The sequence below is a fragment of the Amaranthus tricolor genome, chromosome 16 (genome assembly GCF_026212465.1).
Source record: "Amaranthus tricolor cultivar Red isolate AtriRed21 chromosome 16, ASM2621246v1, whole genome shotgun sequence".
NCBI classification, from domain to species: domain Eukaryota; kingdom Viridiplantae; phylum Streptophyta; class Magnoliopsida; order Caryophyllales; family Amaranthaceae; genus Amaranthus; species Amaranthus tricolor.
Genome location: NC_080062.1, coordinates 21,555,506 through 21,573,014, shown reverse-complemented (window position 1 = coordinate 21,573,014; position 17,509 = coordinate 21,555,506). Strand labels below are relative to the sequence as shown.

The 17,509-nt window shown below is 34.5% G+C and overlaps 1 pseudogene; it reads right to left on the bottom strand.

Moving 5' to 3' along the window:
- Positions 1–13,287: 13,287 nt before the first annotated feature.
- On the bottom strand, positions 13,288–15,319 carry LOC130802725 (pentatricopeptide repeat-containing protein At2g39620-like; annotated as a pseudogene).
- Between the last annotated feature and the right edge of the window lie 2,190 nt (positions 15,320–17,509).

Below are 17,509 nucleotides of genomic sequence, written 5' to 3'. Positions count from 1 at the left end.
AACATAGGCTCGCAAGAAAGCCCGCAAGCCCGCATATTACGAGTTTAGGCAAGAACTTTTAGGCCCGCACTTTGGCCCGACCCGCATCAATAGGCTATTTTTTTCCACCCGACCCGGCCCGGTGTTTGATCACGTCTAATAGAAATGAATGAAGCTAGCTTTGATGTATCACCTCAAAATCTTAGCATTGGTGACCTAGAGAAACAAAAATAGATAAGAGCGTGATTGCATGATCTTCTTGGCCTTGAACTCAACTAATCCACAAGTGTCATTAGGGCTGCATACGGTCCAGTCTGGTCTAGTTTGACAAAAAAATCAGACCAGACCAGAAATTTCGGTCTGGAAATTTTTCAGATCAGACGAGACCAGACCAGTCAAGACACCAGACCGTACCAGACCAGACCGTTCTAGAACGGTCTGGTCTGGTCTGGTCTACGGTTTTTTTTTTTGAATTTTTTTAATTGAGAATCTAAAATAAACAATAATCTGTAAACAAAATACATCACCAAATCCGAGACATTACAAATTTTCAATAGTTAAGTACATCACTAATTTTATAATATAGAACATAAAGTAAATTCATAGTAATCACTAGTCACCACTCAGCAATAGCGACTTCATCCTTGAATAAGCATCATTGCATCAAGGAAAGTTAATAACAAAAGAAGCCAAATTGATCTTCGATAACTCTATACAATAAAAACTAACATCAAAAAATATGATTTTATAAAATAAACATAATACTAATCATGATATGAAAGATCACATACCGTTCTCTAGTTGTGCTATATCCTCCAAGCACTCCTCAACTTTTGGAGTAGAAGCACGAAGCCAATCTTGACAAGAAATAAGAGCTTCTGTCATCTTTGGACTTAATGAACTTCGAAATGAATCTAGAACTCGACCTCCAGTGCTAAAGGCACTTTCCGATGCAACTGTGGATACAGGAATGGCTAGCACATCACGAGTTACAAGAGAAAGAATTGGAAACCTTGAACTATTGTTTTTCCACCATGTCAAAATATCAAAGCCATCTGCATCTTCTTCTGTAACCTCATCTAAATACTTGTCCACCTCTGTTTTAGTCAATTTCCCATCCTCACGAGACTCTTTGAGTTTTTTAAACTTAGAATCATAAGTCCCTTTTTTGGAAGACTAGGTTCTACATCTTTGCTTGAAGCACCATCACTTTGGTTCGTTGTTGCGGATGTGAAATGAAAGCCTTTGTATTCATCATATAAATCATAAAGGGCATTCTTTACCCACATACAAACAATAGAAGCATCATTATCTTTTGTGTATATTTGTCTTATCCCAAATTCCACAGTTTCCCATCACTAGTGGAAAAAACGTTTTTTGCTGCGGTTATTTAGCCATTATTTGCTGCGGTTTTAGCCCCCAGCAATTGTGATAGCAGCAAATGTCCTTTTTTAAATGCTGCGGTTCAAAACCGCAGCAAATAAGGGCATTATTTGCTGCGGTCATTGGCAAAACCGCAGCAAATAAGGAGGGTTATTTGCTGCGGTCATGGGCAAAACCGCAGCAAATAAGTGTGCATTATTTGCTGCGGTTTTGCCCATGACCGCAGCAAATAACTCTATTTTTTTTTCTTTTTTCGTTTTATACTCATAATAATCCAATAATAATGTACATTGTAATAACAATGATTAATCCAATAATAAATCAAATGATAATCACAAATAATCACCAAAAATCTCTTTGTAATAATAATCCAATATTAATAATATGTACGTACATATATATATAATATACATTAAAGTTATATAGTAATTAAAATCTATACACAGAACCAATTGGAGCTCAGTGAGCTCTCTTCTGAGTAGCTGAACAAGGAGGAGACCTCACTTGATGAATCCACCCTTGACTGACGCAGCATCACCAAAGGATCAACACCAACATCTGAACCACTATGCCAACACATTTAAGTTGGAAACATGATGTTCTTAAAGTTGTGCAAATGCTTATCTTCTAGAGATTTGATCGAGATATTCTCTGCAGCATTCTGAATGTTTGAAACAAGTGTTGATTCAGAAGTAGACACCTCTTCTGGCACTTGAAGCACGTCCTATGACAAAACATGAAGAAAACTGATGATAATCTTTACTAATAAGTCTTTAATCAGCATTGCCAGAATCACATCATAAAAAAGAAAGATCATACCTCTCTTAATATGGAAAAATGCAGTTCATGTGTGGCTAATGCTAGCATAATAAGGTCTGCATCCTGAATGATTTAATGCTTGTTCAAGTTAATCAAGTTAAGGAAAATTTAAAAAAAAAAAAATGTTGATCATTTAAACAAATAACAATTATTTTGTTAGTCCATAAAATATTTATACTATACCAGGGCATATAGACAATGTCTAGTATTCAGACAATTTTGTGTTCTCCTTCTCCAGGAACAGTAGCATCAGATAGAATAATCAATATTAACCTGAAGTTGGGACCAAAGAGGATCATTCTTAAGCTTTTGATGAATATAAAGTATTAAAGCCTTAGACAGCTGATGCATAAATTCAGTTCCAGGAGTGATTACATTAGAATCAGATACTTGAGATTCTAACTTAGGAAGCAATGTTTTGCCCTTCCTTTCAAACTCTTCCCTAAACCTCTTTTCTTCTTCATCCTACATTAATTATATGAATCATCTTTTTCAGTGTCAAATTCAAACAGTGTGATCATCATAAAAGAATATTAAACCAAGGGCTCACAGCAACTTCATTATCTTTTGCAGTCCTAAAATGCCGAGACCAGAAATGATAAATGCCAACACAAAGCCAAATAATGATAAATGATAAATGCTCACAGCAACTTCATTATCTCACAGCAATTTTAAAGTATAATTTATAGTCATATAAAAGTAGATGTGTATGTGGGACTTGGGATGCAAATCCATGCTCAAATAATCAAGCATAAACTCCAAGAAGATGTGTATATTGTGAGCACTCTTGTTGACATGTATTCCAAATGTGGCAATATGCAAGACTCCCATAGGAAATAATGAGAACAATTTCCATTACAATATCAACTGAATGATCGTAGTTTATTCTTGGTGGAAAACAAAGCCAAAACAACAAAATATTCACTCCACTTTGAACAAAAATTATTTGGGATAGTCAATTTGTAATCAAATAAGAATAGTCAATTTGTAATCAAATAACATTTTTTGGCAGAGCAACAGACAACCCAAACCTTAGCTAGACTCCAATCAATATATTTGCAACGGAACACTAAGATTTAAAGCTAAAACTACTAACAATTCTCTCAAACCTAAACAAAACCAACACTTACCACCTACTCTAAAACCAACTACTCAACCTAATAAAGGGCACAACAACAGAAATATGTAGCTGCAATCAAAATAGTAGGAGCTATGCCCAAAAACAAACACCAACAGCAAAACACTACAACACCAAACAACAGAATTTATTTAGCTTAAAGTCAATCGAAACCTTCGTGGATCTAGTAGTATCTTCACTGGACATGACAGTAACCTTAGTCAATCTCGTTTGGAACTGAATCAGTTTGCACATTCGGCTTGGCATTCTCTGGTTCAAATCCTGTAATGCGCAGCCATAAATTGAATACGTCCAGCAACAATACAATTCAACAATCGAAATTATTTATCTACGAAGAAAATCTTAATTCACGATTTCATCTCACCTTTGATGGAAGAATTCGATAATGACTTGGAACTACTCCTCCTCTTATCTCATCATTCTCCTTAATAATCAATTTCAACAATTACCAATCACTAACTAATATCAATCACTAAAACCCAAAATTTCAGTAAAATTAGGTTGAAATTTACGCTTTACAAAAGAATTGAATAGATAAAACAATTACCATAATTTGCAGGAAGAATTGGGCGTCTATTTCAAAGGAAGAACAAGAAGTTGATTGTTTGCTTCAAATTCACGCCCCAGCAATCAAAGGGAACCCAACTACCCCTTATTTCTTCGAAAATCGAAGGCAAGAAGGAATATTGTTATTGTGTTGTTCAGAGAATCGAGGTGAAGAAGGCGGACATGGCTGCTGCACTTGATTTGAGTTTCTTGAGGGTAGATTCGTTGTTTGTTGCTGGGTTCTTCAAGAACTAAGGCAGAGGAGAAGGCAAGACATCATCAAACATGTAAATCGGAACTCAAAAAAAAATGGCACAAGAAGAAGGGAAGGACATACGGATGCAGTTGTTGCTTCTGAGTTTTAGCGAGAGGAAGAAGAAGATGCGGATCTACCCTCAAGAAATCAGCAGAATTCAAGCAAGAAATCAGCAATTAATGCTGCGGTAATGAAACAGAAGCTTAAGGGTTTTATTTTATGAAAATATAAAGAGCACGGCGCCATTTTAATATGATATTTGCTGCGGTCAAAGAGATAAACCGCAGCAATTAATGCTGCTGACACAATTTTCAACTGCTTTAAACGTATTTGCTGCGGGCCCCACAATAACCGCAGCATTAAGGTAATTGAGTAACGGTTATTTGCTGCGGTCACAAGCTTAACCGCAGCAATTAAGCTTGCAATTGATTATTTGCTGCGGTTATGTCCAAAAACCGCAGCAATTGTTTGGCTTTTTTTTTTTCTTATTCTTTTTCCTATTTATTGCTGCGTATATACAATAACCGCAGCAAATAATAAGCAGCAAATACGTTTTTTTCCACTAGTGCATTTATATCTAGGATCAAGTACAGCAGCAACATATAGCATAACATTTAGTTTTTTAGGATCCCCCAATACTTATCACACTTCTCTTTCATTCTCTTTGCCATTTCCTTAAACTCATAATCAGGACTTTCACACCATTCTTTTAGCAAACAATCAACATCAGTTATATCATCAAAACAACCATTACAAGTAACATATTGTGAACCAGACACACGCAAAGTTAAATTATAAAACACTTCTAATAATTGAACTAAGTTCTTCACTTGGTCCCAATCATCAGTAGTAGGCTTTCCTAAACCATTCCCATAACCATGGGGATCTACAAGATGCTCATAAAAATTTGGATCTTTCCCATCATACCTCTCAAATGCCAATATAAACTCCAAAGCAATGCTTAACATCAAATAAGTTGAGTTCCACCGTGTGACCACATCAAGAGACAACATGTTTTTTGATGGAATCTTCTCATCTGAAACACTCTTATAAAACTTTTCAATTCTAGATGGAGAAGATAAAATAAATTTAACAGCACCTCGAACTCGACAAACAGCATCAGTAACTAATTTAAGACCATCATTAACCACTAAGTTCATGATATGAGCAATACATCTTACATGCAAATATTCTCCATTCAACACACTAGTTCCCCACGTTTTGACTCTTGTTTTTAAATAAGCAATTGCAGTGTCATTAGAACTAGCAATGTCAACAGTAATGGTTATCACATTTTCAAGACCCCAAGCAAGCAAACATTTCTCAATTGCCTTTCCAATGGCCTGACCTTTATGACTTGATATTGGACAAAAGTTTAAGATTCTTTTATTTAATTTCCAATCATTATCAATAAAATGAGCAATTAAACACATATAATTAATTGTTTGAATTGAAGTCCATGTGTTAGTAGTAAGACATACTCTCCTACAATTAGTTTTTAAAAAATATTTTAGTTTCAACCTTTCATCCAAAAACATCTCGTAACAATCTCTAGCAACAGTCATTCTATATTGAACCACAAATTTATTTTGCATCTGTGAGCAAAAGTACCTAAACCCCTGGGCTTCAACAAATCTAAAGGGAAGTTCATCAACAATTATCATGAACGCTAAGCCTTTCCTACAAGCCTCATAGTTAAACATCCAACTCTTTATGTGAGCTTCTTGTTCCCCTTGTTCATTAACACTTGATTGAAAACTTAATTGTGTTTGAGTAGCATTTGATTTGTTATTGAGTGAAAATCTAGGACACTTACTTAAATGTGCTCTATAAGTACTAGTCCCATTTACACTAGGATTGCACTTATATTCACGACCACAATAGTTGCACTTACATTTCTTTTCCATATTTTTGTTTGTAAATTTGGTGAAGTGATCCCATATGTCGGATCTTGGTTTCACAAGCTTCCTCCTTTGTTTGCTCATAGCTTCGTCCTATTTGATTTCATTACCATCCTGATCATCCACTTCATTTTCATCGCAAACTATAAAAGGTGCATCCATCGACATCTACAATTGAACCACCAATACTTACAAGTTGTAACTTGTCATTTCAAAGAATATTTCAGATATATTCCAAATATTCTATTTTCAATCAATATCAACAATCTATTTAGTCTACAATATCAACCAATATCAACAACATATCAACATATCAAAGACTTTTGATGAAGATATTAACATTAGCATTCAACATATCAAACAAAAACTAATAAAAAAACTGAAAGAGGACATTCAACATATTAACATTTTCTTGCATTTTCTTAGGATTAACATAACCACCAGAAGCAATCCATTCGTCCATAACCACCAGATTCAATCCATTCATCTTCGAATTTAAACAAAAACTGATAAAAATAAACCCTAAAAAATCAAAAAATCAACCAATATACTTACATTACGAGATTCTACACTTGATTCCGTGGTGAAGTGTTGAAGGAGGAGCGTCGAAGCCTCGAAGAAGCACAGAAGCACAGCACAGCTGGTATCGAAGTGTAGAAGGAGAAATCACAGCTGGTACGGTGAAGGAGAAATCAGAGTCTTTAGAGATTAATCGAGGGAGAAGGAGAAGGATGGAATCGAGGGAGAAGGAGAAGGAAGGAATCGAGGGAGAAGGAGAAGGAATCGAGGGAGAAGGAGAAGGGATCGAGGGAGAAGGAGAAGGAACAAGGGAGAAGGAGAACTGAAGGGATCGAGGGACGGAGGGAGAGCTTCAGAAATCAGAATCAGAGATTAAAAAAACCCAATCATAATGTTATAATAGTAACATTTAAAATTTTAAATAAAATGGAAATTACGGGTTCCGGTCTACGGTTTACGATTTTCACCAGACCGGAATTTATTATGTTTTTCCGGTCCGGTCTGGTCTGAAAATTTTAAAATCGGGATCGGACCGGAAACTGTTTTTTTAAATAAAAAGAACCGGACCAGACCATTTAGACCGTAAACCAGACCAAATATTTAAATTACGGTTTGGTCCGGTTTGGTTTACGGTTTAGACCAAACTTTGTTCAGCCCTAAGAGTCATGATAAAACCTAACACATGAATATGCAACTAACAAGATGATGTGCAAAACTAACAAAAAAACATCAAATACACACCTTTTTGGATTCACTACTTGTGGGGCCGCATGCTACGCACGTGGTGATGCAAAACCGGGGCTGATTAAGGCCTTTGTTATGCAAGGATTAATGTTTAGCGGAAGCCTTGATTGATTAAACACACACAAACAACAAATGATGAAGAACAAAGCACCCAACACTCAAAAACAGAACCACGAAATCCTTTTTTGGTTTTCTGATGATGATGATCAGTGCCTGTATCAACGTTCTTATACCCACGATAGATGTACAATGCCTTCCAGGAATTGTACTTACGGTTTCCTTGCAGAGTCAATGATTGCTCCACAATCTTTGAGCCTACAAAGATCAAAGGATATGCTAAGCTGTTTTTTACATGGGGTGAAGCTCTCCTTATATAGAGCACTCAACTACCTTAACGGCTATATCCTAATTACACGCCTAATTAAAGAACACGTGCTAATTACAAGGCTCATAAGGCGCCTAAACAGAAAACAGAAATAAAATACTTAGAAAAATTTTGACTCAGCAAAAACTGTCGAACAGCCCTTATTCCACTTAGTCTCTAGGATTCTTTGTGGATTGTTAGTGAGATCCTGGACCCTTGGTGGCTTGGTCCATGTGCAAGGATGACGTCCCAGGCTTGTTTTAGGGTCTAGATGAGTTGAGCTTGCACTCAAGAGACTCAGCAAGGTCTGCTGGTTGTAAGAAGGTATTGTGGCCTGGGTCCTGCTGACTGTTCCCATTTCCAAGTGTATGTTGTTGTTCCTTGCTGTAGTCTTGGCTTCCTTGTTCCCAACATAATATCTGGAGGTCATGTTTAGTCTTTAGAAAGCATCCTTGACCTGATTTCGCCCTTCATGTACAATTGGCGTAGATGACAAGTCAGAAACACTGTCCTGTACTTGTAGGTTGTTTGCAAGGTCTTGATCACTTGATACACTTGGCACATTTGTATCACGTGGTCCCCCAAGTTATCCTATCGAATTTCCTAATGTTATTTTATGCACTTTTATTAATAATAATACTACTAAAGATATTGAAATTCCATTGTGTTGCAAATGTATGAAGGATGTAAGGGCTGCAAGTGTATGTTAGGGTGTCGATGAGCAGTTGATGTGTCATTGGTGCAAGGAGCTGGTGCGATGGATTGGAATGGTTGTGATTAATTGATGACAGCTGATGCATTGTTTAACGTGAGCATGTGGACAACTATTGATGGGTTGCTTGGTTGTTTGAAGGGGTAGTGGCTGAGCAGTCTATGTTGTGGACACTCTTGTTGATGTATTAAGTAAAGATACATGAGAAAAATTACCATGATTGTTGATGTATTAAGTAAGCAGATGCTAAGTTAATAATAGTAGAAATCACCAAGAAAGTTCTAAAAAAAAAAATCCATATTAAAGATGGTGCTCCAAAAGACAACCATATTATGTTCTTAGATAGACACAACAGACAATATTTAGAGTTGCATTCATTGTGACTGGAAGAAGGAGCTGAATTCAATTGGCTTCATATCTCCAATTTCAGGATGATTTGCAAAAGTGACTCTCACCGTTGTTTATGTTAATATCCTTAGCTTCCTTCACAGGTCACAACACTTCTTTGGCAAACTATTCTAGCATTCTACAACTCATTACAAACTTATCCTTAGCTTCCTTCACAGGTCACAACACTTCTTTGGCAAACTATTCTAGCATTCTACAACTCATTACAAACTTATCCTTAGCTTCCTTCACAGGTCACAACACTTCTTTGGCAAACTATTCTAGCATTCTACAACTCATTACAAACTAACAAAATCAATTTATAACTTCATTTATTATCTATGTTCTACGCTTGCTTCCCGTCCTTGCGTAAGTGTAGAGTATCCATAGATGACTCTTAGCAACATCTTTATACACATATTAAATTAGTCTAGCAAATGCTATTCATGATCAACAACCAAATTCGGAATTTTCATCATGTATTCAATGGATCACTTGACATCGACACTCCCTACAAAAGATGTTTAAAAAAATTACATGAGAATACGTAGGGAAACAATTTACACTTACTCAAGCCTAAACCATTCCCAGTGTTTATTTGCAATGTCATTCTCGTGTTCATCTTCAGTGGTTTGATGTCTCAGAGGAGGGAACTCTTAATTGAATCTGACACATTCTCACCTCAGAATAAGGCTGAGCAGAAAGCAGCCTTAGAACATCCAAAACTTTCCTGACCGCCTCTTCCAATTCTTTTAGAGATTGGATAGCCAATAGTTTTTGCTGCTTTCGTTTCTTCTGAAATTAGAAATTTTATATTTGGATTCATCGATGATCAATCGAATAAGAACTACCAACAAATGCATTACCTCTTTGACCTTCTTTTTCTCTTCTGGTTAGGGGAACTAAATGAATGTAGGCATCACCAAAACACGCACCTTATATCCATTCAATTCGTTGTTAATAGACTTCAGTGCATCTTGAAGACTGCCCTTAAACATATCTCTGCAATTTGAAAATCATCAGACATTCTACACTCAAAATCATTCATCAGATTTTCAGCCTCAGAAGTAGGCTGTTTGTTGTTTGATTTAGGCTTCTCAGTTTCCACCATCAAATGACAATAAAGTATCTCTGCAATCTAGCAATGTCTGAAAATCAGGCAATATGCAATTATTTGCCTCCACAGAATTAGGTTGCACGTACCAGCAGTTGACAGCAGAACTGCAGTTCACACACAACCTGCATTTTCATTCCTGACCAAGTAAAAATTTCAAACAGCAGGGCAACAATAGTTCACCCATCAACACATCAACATCCTCCAATGAAGGCGTACATGGTTTGTTTACCTCTTTGATTCTTGATTTCTCTTCTACACACTCCCATCAGAATAGTCAGCATTAGTTGAAGAATCTCCGCATCTGCCACACCAATACACCAGACAGTAACGTTTGAAACAGCAGCAGACCCAAAATTGATTTTCAGCATACCAACTGTGCAGGTATCTATCCAAACCAGCAGACTTCAGCTGCAACACACTTGTGTATAACACTGAGTATGAAATTGATTAAGCAGCTGCAGAAATCAACACCCTTTCTACAATACCACACAATCTGCCATTAATTTTTCAATACCACACAATCCAAAATAGTAATAATGTTCAATCATCATAGAAAATGTGTGTGAACCCATCTGCTGATGTTACGTCCGTATCATCCCATTCTCCAAATTTTGGAACAGAAGCACCTCTATCAGGCTGCAATGTTTCACTTACAAGTTTCAAATCATTTTAGAAACTATTCAATGCTTTTATGTTTTAAGTGAGAGTTTCCCACCCACTTTATACTACAAGATCTTAATAGGAAATTAATAGGTTTTGGTACGAAACAAACACGACTTCAGCTAAGCTCTAGGATCATCCTTGCTAGACAGTTATTAGTCTTTTTACATGATACACACCTTAGACAGCTTGTTAATAATAGCAGGAACCTTGATTACTCTTTTTACCCTATGCTTCCTACATCCACCATAAATGAAACTCTCATGAATAACATTTCAAAAGTAATATTTTGAATAATACAATTTGAATAATACAAAAGCAAGTAATAATATTTAGAGAGACTTAACCTCTTTTGGAATAAATAAAAGCAAAAGACAAGAAAAAATAACCTGTTGCATGCGCACATACCATCATTTACCCTCACTTAGATGTCGCACACAGTGGATCGACAAACTATGAGGCAGCAAATTAAAAAGTAACCAATTTAGAAACAGAAAAAGATACTTTTTGACACACCTGCACTACAGAAAGATATTTTGGAATGTTCAGCAGAAGCTTCAAACTTCGAATAACTGATCCAAACCTTCAAATGTTTGGTTCTGTCTAACAGAATCTTATATAAAGCTCTGTCACAAAGTCTGTTGAAGGGAAGGAACAAACAATATATGGACAAAAACAGTCAACATAGAAGAACACATCATAGAAAATGGAAACAAATGTTGTAACAGTGAAACATCATAATGCCTTCAAAATAAACATCAAGAGTCTATTGCATTATACACAATCAGTTTTTGAAGAACAAACAACTTTAAGTAGTAAAATGACAACTAAACATTAGCATCTACTTCTTCAACAAAAGCTAATCATTGAGTTAGCAAGGAGCAGCCCAGATAACAACTTGGAACAACACTCAGAATAGAATACAAATTGCATTTAGTCGGAATGAGCAATCACTCATTGCTACCAAAAGGCGACTCAGCGCCAAGACCAATAGGTAGTTTAATTCAAATAAAACAGAAAGTTTGTGATTTGTTTAGTATAATTAAGTAAAATAAAAGATTAGACATCAGTCCTCGCCATTTGTGATACATAAAGAAATAATTTTAATTCCAGGCAAGCTCCATTCAACTACTTTTGAGTTCTAAATTAGAGTTTATATTATGATCCATCAATTTTAATACATATTAACAACCAATTTCCAGATACTATATGGTGATGGAGAGGATGGCGGCGCAGCAGCAGCAGAGTCGGTTGCATCAGGAAGGGATTGCTATATGGTGGATGGAGAAAGGAAATGAGGAAGCTTGGTCAGGGAAGGTTGAAATGAGAAGGGAAAGAAAAAGTTTGCCGACATGGTTGGCACCTGAAAAAGTTGGTTACATGGCAAAAATAATTTTCATTATGATGTTGATGAACAGTTAAAGGATAAGGATGTTGAGGACATGTCTCAAATTATTTGTGATTGTCTCAAATCATTTACAGCTTGGATTGAAATTCTAGAAGGATATTTATTGTCGAAAACCCCCCAAGAGAGTATGGCACCCAAAAAGAGGAGGAAGCTGCTACTGTTGATTGGTGCTGGTTGTATGAAGATAGTACTGCTGATGCTGAAGGATGTTATGTAGTGATGTTATGGTTATCATGTTTATCTTTAGATGTGGCAAAAACAGATGCTTCAAGTTGTTGATCATCTACATAACACCCTTTGATGATTTCTGAATGATTGTGATTTGATGATTTCTGAATGATTGTGATGAACAGTTGATGATTTCTGATTGGATAATGCTTGCTTAGTGTTCTTTAATAGTAGTTCATCTATCTCAAAAGTAAGCTCTCTAATTGACGATAACCAAAGAATCATAAGTTCAGACCAAAGGAATCAAAACCAAACAGCTCCTTAACAACATTCATCCCTCTGATTAATCCTTCAACAACTTTAAATTCATAAAACACAACTGTGACCTAAAATTGTTCCAAATTAATCAGGAAGACTCTTTAACTTCCATCTCATGGTAATCACTAAAAATAAGCAACATGCACAAACTTCAAATCATTAACTATACACAAAATCACTCATCATTCACAAATCAAGTACCAACAAGCAACACAATTATTAAATGATTTGGCAAAAATTTGGCAAAATGCTACAAGAGCTTTTATGGACATTCAGTTATGTACAAAACCGGAAATTATAGCATTCGAAGAGACCTCATCTTAGACGTACTTAGTTTCGCTAAAAATTTTCGCAGCCAAACATAACCTGCTGCACTTTGCATACATGTCAACCAAAGCATTCTTTATGTGCAGTCAAAAGTAAATCCACATTTAATGGTTAGGCATGTAAGAGCATCCTTACTCATGACCAAAAAAAAAAAGGTCATCTTACTATTTCACAATTTTTCCCTCTCCTAAAATTTCATCTTTCAACCTAATTTTATTAACAATGACCTCTTTTAAAAGGTCATCATCCTCTCTTTCTTATTTTTTTCTACCCCACCATAATTTCTCTCCCTTAATTTATCTAACATTTATCTTTATCTTTTTATAATAGTGGATTGAATGGAGGATTTTGATACTAAATTTGAGCACTTTGATTGTTAGAAGATTTGTTTTTAGTTTTTTTTTTACTTGAATTTCTTCCATAATTTGGGTTATTTGAATCCATATATTTTTTTTATTGGGATTTTTGAAATGATTATTTTGGTATTTTTTAACAAAAAAAAAGTAGGAAAATAAGAAGAAAATATATAAATAAAAAATTATGCCAACAAATATCAATATGGGTCTCATTTTATAGATCTCGAAAAAATATGACCGTTGGTATAATTTTTTTTTTAAAAAAATTAATTAAATACGAAAATAGCCTTTAATTACAAAAAACCGGGTATTTTTTTGCACCCAATCACAACGCAGCAGGTGGAAGTAGGGGCTGACGCGTGTCAGAGCAGCAGGGAGCTACTTTTCCTCACCCAATCAGAAGCCCACACGTGGTGAAATTTTTTATAAAAATTGGGGTGACCGTTCACATGAATGGGTAAGCCCTTGACCCAATTGCCCAATCTTTTCCCCAACCCACCTATTATTAGGTCACCATTATAAGCATTTTACCGTGATTTGGTCATATGACCTCTAAAAAAGTCACCATTATTGATGCTCTAAACACATCCCATTTTCTAGATCTTGAGAAAGTGTACACGCAGGGATCACAGCCACCATAATTTCAGCATCAGGTCTCAAGCATGATGATAATAATTCATGGAACATTTTCATCACTTGACATGCTCGCCATTCTGAACAAACCCGCTAATCAACGAATTCCAGGAAACTACATTTTTGGATGGCATTCGATTAAAAATAGCCATTGCCTGATTGAATAACTCACGTTTAGCATACATTGAAATTAGGCCATTTCGGATTGTAATTTCTGAATCCATTCCAGATTTAAGACAATAGCAATGAATACTTTTTCCGGGTTTTGCTAATGAAAACTCTGCGCATGCCGGAAACATAATCAACAGAGTTACACTATTGGGTTTCAATTTCTCCTGCACCATCTCACAAAACAAAAGATGTTGCTTCTACAGGAAAACCACTTTGTACATGTGCAAAAATTAAGGCAGACCAAGCAACTAAATCTTTTTCCTTAAGCCCTCTAATAACTTGATTAGATTTTTCTAACTCTGCACATAGATTGTCATTAGAGAAGTAGCAACTATAACATCTGAGTCAATAAAACATTGCATTGCACATTTATGAATCTCCTTTCCTCTTTCTAAATCTTTCAACTCAGAGGCAGCTGCCGAGGAACTAACAACAGAAACCTTATTCATCACTACATTTTTACTCTTTAGCTCGTCAAATAACTCCAAAACCTTGTAAAAACATCCATTATGAGCGTAACCAGCCATCATTAAGCCCATGACACATGATCCCTACCTTGCAACCGATCAAAAAAAAGCCGAGTATCCTCTACAAATCTACATTTAGAGTAAATATTGATCAATCCATTGTAAACTTTTGACCGAAAATCTCCTAGCAACAAAACTGTGAATTGATCTACATATCCTAACATTTTCCAATTTGCAAATAGAAGGAAGCAAGTTTAACAAGGTAACATAATTTGGTACAATCCCACCTAATTGCATTGCTCGGATATCATCCGGTGCTTCATTAGGATCTCCGTCCTCTGAAATGCCTGCAAATATAGCATTCCAAGATACAATATATGTTTTAGGCATTTTATCAAACACCTCCCCGGCACGATCAAGCTGACCCATTTTACAATACATATCAACCAAACCTGTAGAAATATAAACATCCAACACTAAATTTCTCCTAATTACATCACTATGAACCTGAATACCCTCCTTAAAGTCAAATTTTCCAGCACAGGCCTTAAGCACAAAAGTGTAAGTATATTTATCAGGTTCTAATTTTGTCTCAGTCATTTTATGAAACAGTTTCAATGCTTCATCATATTGACCTGACTTAGAATAAGCTCTGATCATAGAATTATACAAAATCACACCTGGGTTTGGTACTCAAAAACGTACCTTACAGAATCATATTTTTGGAATAAAGTATAAGTATTTATTAGTTGGGTAAGGATTGAGTTTATATGGGTCATGCCCAAGATCACTAGACGGCCATGAATGCTGAATAGGGACCTTAATTTTTGCAACAAGAAAGTAGAGAAACATAATGAGAGTAATCAAAAGGGATTTTGTGGGTTTGTATTGGAAGTTCAGAAGTTGCCGTAGCAAGAGAGTGCATTGAAAGATACTTCGTGAGCATGATTTTAGTTTTGCTTGCTATGGCATTTACATAATGATGGTTTCAATGGCAACGTCTACAACAACAAAGGTTACATTGATTAATTTTTAGGGGTGTTTTGGACGAGATTTTGGTGTGTTTGTAAATGGCTTTTTGAATGTTTTTTTTTTTTTTTTTTTTTTGCATACTTCTAGCTGAAGTTCTTAGGGAGTGTTTTGGAAGGGGCATTCGTAACCATTGAAACGTGTCGTGTTATGATGCCTATAGTTGTGTTTTGTGCTAAATCATATCGTGTTAAGACCATCCTTACTCATGACCCAAAAAAAAGGTCATCAAACTATTTCATAATTTTTCTCTCTCCTAAAATTTCATCTTTCAACCTAATTTTATTAACAATGACCTCTTTTAAAAGGTCATCATCCTCTCTTTCTTACTTTTTTTCTACCCCACCATAATTTATCTCCCTTAATTTATCTAACATTTATTTTTATTTTTTTATAATAATATTTTCATGTACAAAGATAATATAATTTTTTATTTGATTAAAATACATCTACTATTTTATAATTAAAAAAAATTATTCTTTTAATAAAAATAATATTTTTTAATAAATATAAATATACATATAATTTTTAATAAATATTTTTTAATATTTAAGAACAAAATATGTAAAAAAACATTATGTCAAAATATATCCATATGGGCCTCATTTTAGAGATCTCGAAAAAATATGACCGTTGGTATAATTTTTTTTTTAAAAAAAATTATTTTAATGCGAAAATAGCCGTTAAAGGGAAAAAATGGCTATTTTTTCATAGCCAATCAAAATAGGACAAGTGGCGTGCAGCAGGATTGACTGGGAAAGCTGATGCATTTTCCTTTTTGCGGGCCAATCATGGACTGACACGTGGCAAATGATTTGAAAAAAAAATTCAGATGAACACATATGCAAACCTCAATTTGGTTAATAAGCACACATACGCGCACAAAGAAAACATAGGTTTCATATTATGAGCACAATAAGCAATACTCAAGACTTAACTCAAATAGAACAATTGACTTATATATTTGAGTGACATTTTTGTAAATGATTGGACCTTTGCTAAAAGTTGTGGCATCTAGGAATGTATATGGTCCAATTTACTCTGGTCTTACACTAAAATTAGACCAAACCAAAATTTTCGGTCTGGAAATTTTTCAGACTGAATCGAACTGTTTAAATCACCAGGCCGAACTAGACCAAACCATTCTACAACGATTTGGTCTGGTGTATGATTTTTTATTTTTATATTTTTTTCCAAATTAATATATGAGTTTATGTAATTATTTTGCACCTATAATCACCAAATATAATAATTTCTATTGCTTGATTGCATCAACATCATTCAAGTATATATTGTTTTATAAAATTAACTATATCTTGAAATATCTAGGTATCAATTCGAAGAGAAACTGGATCAACGTAGTATTTGAGTTTAATTTGTAGCATGTAATATATATTATTATTAAGATGGAGAAACTATGTAGTATGTCTTGTCTAACATTATAAAAAAATTATTGGAGCAAAAGTAAGTTATCATCACGGATTTTCTCTTTTAATTATCCTTTAATTATTGAGTAGTTCAATAAGTTTTTCATTTTCTTTGTCTTACGAAACACATAATAACAACAACAACAATAACAACAACAACAACAACAATATAATAATAATAATAATATCTTAACAATAACTAGTTCTCATTAACAAAAATATTACTCCTACAATAATATTAACCTTATGTAATCAAATAAGTTCCTATCATATCATATTAGATTATTATTAAATATTAAATCAAATTAAATTAGATAAGTCATACATTTTATTAATTTTATTGTATAATAGCAAAAGACAATTTGAATGTGAGCATGTCATTTGTCTTTTTTTCATTGGACAATATTAATAGAATTTGACTAATTTACATTTATTGAATTACCATATTTACACATTTGCCTTTAAGAAAAATTTATGCATTAATGGATACAATAAATCACAATTATTCCAATTACACTGTTATATATAAAGGTAAAGTTTAGAAAATTATACCGAAAAATAGATAAAATACTAAAATTACACTGGTAGAAGATTATACTGCAAATTAATTACATTCATTTCAATTATACTGCAATTTATTAAATTACTAGAAGTACATAATTGTCCTTTTTTCCAGTAAT